Raw genomic sequence first — 10,393 nt, 5'->3', positions numbered from 1 at the left:
TTTGTAAAGAGTGTACCTTCTAAGGATTATGCCTTATGAAATTTTAGGAAAGAACTAATAACTAAAACTTTCCCTAAGAGTGTTGTGTCACTGGGATGAGAGAGTCGTGGCACTAAACTGTCTGTCTAGATGAACAAAATTGAGTTCTTGGGAGCACTACAAAGTCAAGTGAGTTGTTGTAATGCCCTAAGTCAAAATTTAAAAGAACTGTCTAATTTAAACTTTTAATTAATCTATCGGGGCTGCTAAATCTCATTTCAATAAATCAAAACAAGCGGAAGCAACTATGAATCCCTTTCTTCAATTTATAATTTCATTCATTTTCCAAAATTCATATATAATAGTCAATAGTTCAATCATTACATCATTTTATCTTTCTAACTCTTGGATATAAAAGAATAAACAAAAATACATAAAATAAAACAAAACTTTGATCCTACAATCTCACTTTACTGGATCCTGACCCCTTACAAAAAAATATTTAAAAACCACGGCGTGAGCTGGCATCTCAGTAGATTACCATAACCTATAACTACAATCAATGCCTGGCAATGGAAAGCGATCTACATGTAATCATTCAATAAATATTAGTATAAATGTATAACTATAAAAGCATATAAGAGTCAATGTGAATAATGTCATCTCATATAAGCAATGAAAATCAGTGTAAGCAATGTAACTCATGATCACTGAATAGTAGCCACATCAAGAATCAATACGTTATGTCATTTACTATACCCATCAGTTATGAGCCAGCTTATACATTATTTTGTGTATATCTATACACCTTATCACTAACTAGATAGTCTTTACTCCGCATCTATCATATAAATGTCTATCATGGGGATGCACATTATTATTACTATTAAATGCAGTGCATCAAGTATCAGTATTATTAATCTTATGAACCTTATATGTAGTTTTATATAGTATATGTATGCATGTTGTATAATATCAATATCACATGCATTATAAATCAAGTATATCATATATATGGTTTATATATATCATGTGCCCTTATATTAATCTTATCAATTATATCATATGCATGTATCAATCATTTCTTGTTTCATATACATATAATATCATGTTTACTTATGTAATTTATCATGAATACTCAAATCATAAGCATATACAAGAAAAATAGAATATTTAACTACCTATGATACTTTTTTTATATTACATCCCATAGGCCAATCCCATATAAATCAGTCTCAATTATATCAGTCATATTGCTAGGAATTAGTCTCATATCACATCTCATAAGTAAAGCGACTTTAATGTAAGAAGTCAGCACTTCCTACCCGTTAGTACATCATATTAAATTTGTCAATCTCCTTATGCCTCCTTTTTCATACCATTTAGAACTACACCATAAATCGTATTTAAAGGAAATTCCTTTTGCCTACTTTCTTGTATAGGATAATATATCTCTAGCCAACTTGAATTAGTCAATCCTTTTCAACCCACCTTTCTTGCCTTTACACACATGTCACATTATATTAATTATAATAATAAACATCATTATACACTCAATGTAATTACCACTATACTCATCAGTATGCCTATAATATGTTAAAAATGCATGTTTGACTAGATAAATAATAAGTGTATACAATCGTGTATTTCATGTACAAATGTAATATATTGGCTCCTAGTCATTTTGTACTCAACATTATACTTATCATTTCAATTAAAATGGTATAGAAACAAAATTACATGGTGAAATATTAATATTAACAAGTCAAATATTTAGGTTGATAATATATATCGCAAAAGTTACACTATAGAAAGTCATTAAAATAAGAAATATTACATTTGATCAATTTTAAGAAAGAGGAAAATAAGCAAAAAAACAAAACCCATGAAAATAGTGGTAGGACTAAGATTACCCAACACAATTAGAACATATTTCCCAACTTGACTGATTAAAAATGTCAGCCCAAACCTCACTTTCTCTCACCTCCTTTCTCCTTCTCTCTCCTTTTTTTCTCTCTCTATTCTCTTTGGCTAATGAATGAAAATGGGGGGAGGGAGAGTGATACTAAGGGTTTGAGTAATGTTTTTTGATATTTTTATTAAATAATAAATTTTCTAACCCAGCATCGCAACACTCTAAACTCAGCACCATAACACTCCCCCTAACATAAAATCTAGTGAGCTTAGCATCGTAGTGCTCCAAGCTCAGCACCACAATGCTCCCTCAAATTTCATAAAATTAGATAGCTCAATGCCATGACTTTGTCCACCCAATGCAGTGGTGCTTAACTAAACAATTTTTAAGAAATTTAGGGAAAATTAAATTAAGATTATTATAAATTATTCACCTTGAAAAGATGTTGTTCTCGATATTTCCCTCCATAGACCACTAACACATATAACAAAATCACTGATCACTAATTACATCAATCATTAATCAAAATATAAACTCATTATTTCACACATGTATTCAAGTCAATCAATATGCATTTCAATCAATAATAATATAAAATATTATGCAATTCATTTCAATCATAAAACAAATAACCATTAGAACATAGAACTATACCACTAGACCTTTCAAGTGCATTGTTGACCTTGATTTCACAAGATCCTTGGGTCAAGGTGTTTGACCTAGTCAAATTGACCAAGCTAGGCCCCAAGACCTTCCCCATTCAACTCCATGAGTCAAACCAAGTCTGTTGAGCCCAGACCCAAGCCCTGAGTCGACCTGGTTGACCAGGTCAACATGGTTTGACCTAGATTGACCTAAACCCTTCTACTTGGTTTCAAATCAATTTTAGACCTTCTCAAGCTCAATTCTCACCTCCACTGGAACCAATGGGTCAGACCCAACCCATTGGGTCTAGACCCCTGCCTTGGGTCAACCTGGTTAACTAGATCAACCCAGCTTAACCTATTTAGACCCATTTGAGCCTAAATCAAATTCAAATCTATTCCATGGCTTCTTGGACCCAAACCCTCACCCCTTTGGGTCTAATTGGCTAGGTTGACCAGATCAACCCTTAACTTGGTCAACCCAAGTCTCCCTTGGTCAATTTTGACCTATTTAAGTCAAATAAATGGCATATAAACCATTGAATCCTTTCTAAATCCTCTCTTCATGCAAATCCCGTCTAAATCAGCCCCTCTCCCTCCTAATATGCCCAACGGATGATCATGGCCGTTGATCATGAGCTTAGGCCTTTAAATAGGTGGCTTAGGGCAACATTAGAGGGACTTTTACTTTTGCTCTCTCACCAAGAATCCTTAGCCCCTGAGAATTTGTGTGAGAGCTCTCCCCACCTTTCCCCACTTTTTCTAAGCCATACCCGCCGCCAAGACCTCTCTGGCGATGAGATCTCTAGCGAACTGAGACTATTTCCCTTCCAAGCTTTCTACCCGTCAATTGAAGGCATTTCAAACCTTGAGTTCAACAAAAGAAATATATATGGATAATCTACAAGCTCAACCATCCCTTTTATGGCCCAAACAGTCCATTAACTCAAGGTGAGACCCTAACCCTAGTCTAAGACATCTAGAGCTAAATAGTTTAATGTAGAGCACGTTTTAGATCGTATCAAGCACCCCCCATGATTTTCTATTCATGTGCTTAGTCTAGGTTTAAAATTTCATTCAATTCCATTCACTGATCACAAGAATAAACACAAAAATGGTTCTATGGCTTCGGTTTATGTTATGTATGATCTATGTTGTTGATCCTGCGATCAACGACTATAATTTTGCTGTTTCGCAGCTTCCATCCAATCGCAGACTCGATCCCACAATCACCACTTTCGTCTGGTGCAATCTTGACCATTGGTTCAAATCGTGAAAGATTCAATGGTTGGGAGCAAGCGCTGACGTGGATAAGTGTCACGTCGTCTCCATGAAATCATTGCTAATAATTGCGTAGCGGTGAAATCAATGGTAATGATTGCCCAGAACCGCAGAGCGAACAAGAAGCCGACGCTTGGCCCGCCGCTATTTAATTAGAAAATTAGTTTTGAATTTTTTAAATGCTTTTTAAAATCCAAAAAATTTCAAAAATTAATTTAAAATTATTTTTAAATCTAAAAAATACATATTATATACCAAATTTTTCAAAAAAATAATACCTTTAATGTAAAAATATAATTAGGTTAAAAATAATAATTTGATTATTTAAATTTATAAATTATTAGTATTTTCTTATTTCTAATTAAAACTAATTCTAATATTAAATATTTTATTATAAAATCTTTTTATTTCTTTTATCTGTTTAAATAAGTTAATAATTATTTTAAAATTTATAATTGAATATATTTATAGTATATCTATTATTATTGAATACTTTAATTACTTAAACCTTTAATTATTTAATTATAATTAATATTTATTAATTAAAATTTTAAATATATAATAATAATAAATATTCTATTTCTTAAAAACCAAAAAAATTTTTGTTATCTAATTTAGGTAAACATTATTTTCCAATTTTATTTATGTTCTACCTAAATTTGCTTAATTAATAAATATTAATCAAAAATTCAAATATTTTCCCAAATTATAAAAATTACCTTTTAAATTTTTTTAAATTATTTTTAAGATTTCAAAAACCTTGATATTTATTTTAATTTGATTTATTAATTATTTCTAATCACTTATTATTTTAAATTATTTAATAATACCTATTTAATTACCTTAAACTTTAAAATTTCATAAATATTTCATTTAAATTGAAATATTATGTATAATACATTGTATTTTTTTAGGAAAAATATGTATTTTCTTTTAAAATTATTTTCAATGACAAAAATTTATTTTTTTTGGATTATTTTCCTATTATTTGGATATTTCCTTTATTTAACTATTATTTAAATAATAATATGTTAAACATTTTGAAATTAAAAACTATTTTGAAATAATTTTGAAAGCTCATTTCAATGTTCATACTCATGAGAGATCCAATGGTCACTCAAATGAACTTTCAAAGGCGATCTGGATTAAAGAAAATAGAATAAATATCAAGGTTTCAAAAGGGGTCCATCCACTTTAAGGATTGCAGTAAGATGATTTGGAGGAAGACCATACCGGTCACTCAAATGAGCTTTCAAAATTGTTTCAAAATGATGGACCTCTATAAGGATTGTAGTAAGACGATCCGAAGAAAGATGAACCCTACAAAGGAGATCTAAAGGAAGATGATCTGGAGGAATACCATCCATATGAATATGATGATTTGAAGACAAAATGTCTTACTTTTAAGACTTCGTTATTCACTAGGATTAGAACCCAGGTTGTTATCAATGGGGCCTGACCACCTTTACTTTTATGTACTTTAGTTATACTTATACGGCACTTGTCATGGACTTTGGACTTTACTTTATTATATAAATTTATATTGATGTGTTTATTTTGTGTGTGCAGTAAAAATTACATACTTTTCTAGATTTCTTTCTTACATGTGCTTGGCCTGATTTTAAATAACTTAGAAATCTAACAACTTAGGGAACAGTCGGAACCATATAGGGTAGCATGCATATTATTACCTTTCCCCACCTGCGGGTAGAGTACGGATAATCTGAGGATGATGTGCTGAACCTGGGGAAGTTTAATCTTTTTCTAAAAATTAATTTATAAGCCTTTTTAAAATTCTATGCATGCCTGATTTGGATCTTTTAACTAGCATGCATTATATTAGAAATCAATTAAAATTAAAATTTAATTGAGTTAGCTCTAGGAGCATTCACCCTACATAAGTCCAGGGCCAATTAGGAAACTCTCTAAACTCAGCCCTACTTCTAAAGAAAAAACTAAAATAGCTACCCATCTTTTATAAAGACTGGATAGCTGGATTTTATGCACTTAGTGGGCTAACTGGTTTTCCTTTTTAGGTATAATATAAGCTCATATGCATTAGTTAGGACATAGGTGTTAGTATTGGGTGTAGAATACTAAACCTACTTTAGATTTATGGCTCAAGACTACTACATTTGGTGTCTCACAGTATGCCTCATCGATGGGTAAGTTCCTTTTTTAGGGACTATAAATCATACCTATGCATATCATATGGATGACACCACTTCTGACCTTTCCCTCATATGATTTGAGTGTGTTGTTTCCCTTCTCTCCATTTTTTTCTCAGTGCCTTAGTCCCTCCAGATGTTACTATGAGCCATGTATGTTAACTAAGCCCACTTGAAACCTTTCTTCCCATTTGAGTAGGATTTCCTAGTCTTCCCTCAGTGCCAATCCCTCCTTCGAGAAGAATAATATCAAATCCTTAATCGAGAGTATTCTCAGGCTCCGGCCTAAGATTTAATTAACCATGAGGGCTTGTGATTATGGGAAATGGAATTCCACTATTAAATAAATCTCACTCGAGTTGATGTATAGGGTGGGGAAAACTTGTTGTTTTGATCAGGTCGTGCATATTATTACCCATCAGGGTGTGTTGGTGAGAACCGCTATCCTCAATTATTAATCATATGTACGATCTAATATGCCTTTCCATTGGCCCGCTTGTAAAAAGCGTGGAGGCCTGTGTTCATTTTTATCCCTCAGGGTGGTGTGTTCATATACCCTTACACTCTATAGCAAATCCCTTTCAGAGGACCACAAGCATCTCTCATTTATTTCTTACTCAAGCTATATACTCTTGGTTATACATATGTTGTCATTATTTATTGTGTGAGCTACCCTTAACTACTAAATTTCTAACATCAATCTTGCTCACCAAACCTTCACTGAATATTCTAGATTATGCCATTTTCTATCCATATATCTGCCTAAAATGATTTGTCTTGAGTTTGAATCTCTCTTCATATCCTTTCTACAAGCAATCTATCATCATATGTTCAAGCTGACCATGTCTAAAATATTTTATTATGTGATCAAATAATGCTTTCTTGCATGCCTCGTACCACATCTAGGGCACTCCACTACCAGGTGGTACCATGGGTCCTCTGATAACATCAACAAATTTACTTTTCTTGTCATCGCTCTTTCCTCTAATTTTATTTTTATATGTTGTCTTTCTTTTCATGTCTCGTCTAAACTGGAGATTTACTAAATCATTTTCTACTAATCTGGCTCTCATCATTCACTCTAAAAACACTTGAATTCTTAATAGTATAAGTTGGTTTCTTTATTCATTCTTTAATTCTCTTAAGAATCTATAACATTTCTCCTTAGTAGTACTGAGCAATTATGATTCATACTAGCTAATATAGTAAACTCAACTTTATACTACATCGCTATCATGTTTTCTTATTATAACCTCATAAAAGCATCCTGCATCTATTATCTTATTGATGGGGCTACAAACCAATCTCTGAATATGATGAGATCTGCTTTGGTTAGGGAATTATACTTGACTTGAGCTATACAATATGAATATGATTAGTTTTTTATAAAGAAAAGTAAAAAAATAAACTAAATATGCAAGTATACGTGTTGAATTTAAAAACATTGTTGGCCCAGTAGCATTAGTCCGATAGTTGTGATTTTTTTTAACTTTTCTGAGATTTTTTATGTAAACACAACTAAAATAATATATTTTGGCTGAATTTAAATACAATAAATAGTACAAATTGTATGCTTAATAAAATTTCAGCTTAAGCTCTCGCTTGTTCTCAAGCAAGAATATAATCACCTATTGATTGGCTTAATAACCTAAATAAAAATTAGTAATTTAAAATTACTGAAATGTAAGTTAATACATTACTGCTTATAAGTAATTTGAAATGATAAAAGTTGTAATGCTAACTTAAAAAATTATAAATAATTAGCCTAAGTAATCATCCTTATTATATCATGATTGAACTTATCCACTATGAGAATATATGCAAGTTTTGACTTCTAATTTTAGAAATGAATAATCTATAATTTAAAGATTAATTGTGTTGTTAAATTAGAAGTTTAATTATGGGCTTCTAAAATTTGCGCCCTGACATCCCCATTACTTTTCAGGGGAGTTTTAACAGATTAAGTTCAGGGGGGAATTTTGGAAAGGCAGATAGCATTGCAATCTAGGATCCCTAGTCTGTGATAATGATGATGACAAATATTATTGATTGAATTGTTACATTCTTTTTAAATATTTTTAATATTTATTTTTCCATGAGCACTAATATTGTAAGTAAGACATATACTACTCAATACTACTAAAAGCTCAAGAATGGGTAGAATTTGAATGTCAAATAAACAAAGTATGTAAATTTTTTTTTATTTTCTATTTCTTGAGTCTAAGTACATAAAAGTGTGTGCAATTGGATGACCGTGCACACACACAGGGGGAGTGAGATAAATTTTAGAAGTTAAAATTTTTATACTAATCATGTTGTTCAAGTAATAATCATATTGTATGATCAGTATAGAAAAAATGGGCTTAATGGCTAATTGAATAATTAGTTTATATGAACTAATCATATTGTATAAAATCGATTGATTGTATGATTCGTTACAATTTGAAAACCCTAGACTTTGTTTATTTATCTTAAGGTAGTGATGTTCGCTCTGCCAGTGTTTTACCCCTTTTTTGGCAATTGTAGTGTGGATGATCTCCGTTGCCAGATTTGTCTCAGGGAAGTCTCTCTTCTCTAGTCTCCTGGTATTTTGTGTGTTTCGTTTTTTTCCTTTTTGGGCTTTGATGGCATCTTCCCGGCTTCAAGATATGGGTTTTTTAAATGCAGCTTCTCTGGCTCTTTCGTTTAAAGAGGCCTTGTTTGGGGCTTCTTCTTCTACTATTCCTTTTTCTGATTTACAAATTTCTTCTCACCATGGTTTACCGGCATTGTTGATTTCAAAGGAGGAAGTTTCCTCTCTTGATGCTCTGTTTGAATTTGCTTTGGTTGGTAAGTTTCCCAGCAAGCGGCCAACCATTGATGCCATTCCGAAGTTTTTCTTTAACTTAAAACTCATTGGTGATTATTTAGTCATTGTTCTTAACCCTAGAAATATTTTGATTAAGCTTGTCAATGATTTTGACTATTGTAGAATCTTCTCCCACTAATCTTATTTTGTTAATAACTATTATATGAAATTTGGATGTTGAGGTTTATTCCCTGATTGTCGCCATATGGATTTCGTTTCCCTATCTTCAACCCCATCTTTTCTCGCCTCGAATTCTCTTTGGGTTGGGTTCTATATTCGGCTGAACTCTCAAATCAGACACTGCCACTGCATCTGGTTCTCGTCCTTTGGTTGCTCACTTTCTTGTTGAATTGGATCTCACCAAAAAAATTTTGTGATAAAATTTTGGGTGGGTTCGCCTAATTCTGGTTATATTCAATCAGTGATTTCTGATGTTATTCCACACTTTTGTATGCATTATAGTTCTTTAGGCCATTTGAAATAAGCTTGCTGTATTCTTCATCCTCATCTTAATACTGCTACTAAAGCCATTCCTCTTCTACTCCGTGTGCATTGCCTGGGGTGAATATGGTTATTGCGGGTCCTATTTTGCCTGAGGCGGAAGATGGTGTTAATGCGTAGGTGATTGCTGACTTAGTTAATAACATAGCGACTGTTGTGTCTGAGGAAACTTTAGAGGCTTCCTGTGATGCTTGCCTTTTTGCTTTGATCTATAGGGGCCCAACTATTGGTAATTTAGTTCCCTCCCTTTTTGTCCCTATTGAGAATGCTGGCCTTATGGTGGGGAGTGAGGTGACTTTGAGAGAATTGGCTTCTCCGTTGGTTCCTTCTTATTATGCTCCTTAGTTTGGTGAGGTTGGAGATAGGAATTATGTTACTAATCTAAAGGCTAGCCTTTCTTGTGTGGATGTTATGCATGTCCCGACATATTTTTCTATTGGAGGTTAATTCTAGGGATTTTGTGCCTGCTGATTTTGGTGTGTCTTCTCCTATCAATTATTTGGTTCATGTTAGTGTGGCTTCGCCTGTTACCAATGGTATTCTGGGAGGTTCAGCAAATTTTATTAATTTTCCTATTATTGTTATGTCAAATAGTGAATCAAACTCTCAGGTGGCTAAATTTGTCAAGAATTCAATTTTGGTGAAAAATGATTGGCTTATTTTGAGTGATTCCTTCTCTTCGTCTGATTGGGGGGAGGAAGAGGATTTTGGTGAATATGAGTAGGTATTGACTGTTAAGCTTGCTGACCTTAGTCATTCTAATGGTGGTAATATGCATAAAAATAAACGTAAAAAGAAATATGATATGGCACTTTCTATTGCGGATCTGATTTCTATTTTTGGTAACATCGTCCGGGATGATATTTATATCTTTCGGGATGATCTGTACAAAAGCAGAAACCCTAATTAGGGCATCCTCATTAAAGCAGCCATCATTATGCAAAACACATCGTCCTGGATGATTTTGTATCGGCCAGGATGATAGGCTCAATTCAGAAAGAATCTACCGCAAGATCTATTTAGAAATAACCTATTTTTGGACATCGTCCAGAGGATC

This window comes from Dendrobium catenatum, unplaced genomic scaffold (assembly GCF_001605985.2).
Source record: "Dendrobium catenatum unplaced genomic scaffold, ASM160598v2 original_scaffold_37698, whole genome shotgun sequence".
Taxonomy (NCBI): Eukaryota; Viridiplantae; Streptophyta; class Magnoliopsida; order Asparagales; family Orchidaceae; genus Dendrobium; species Dendrobium catenatum.
This window is presented reverse-complemented; position numbering follows the sequence as displayed.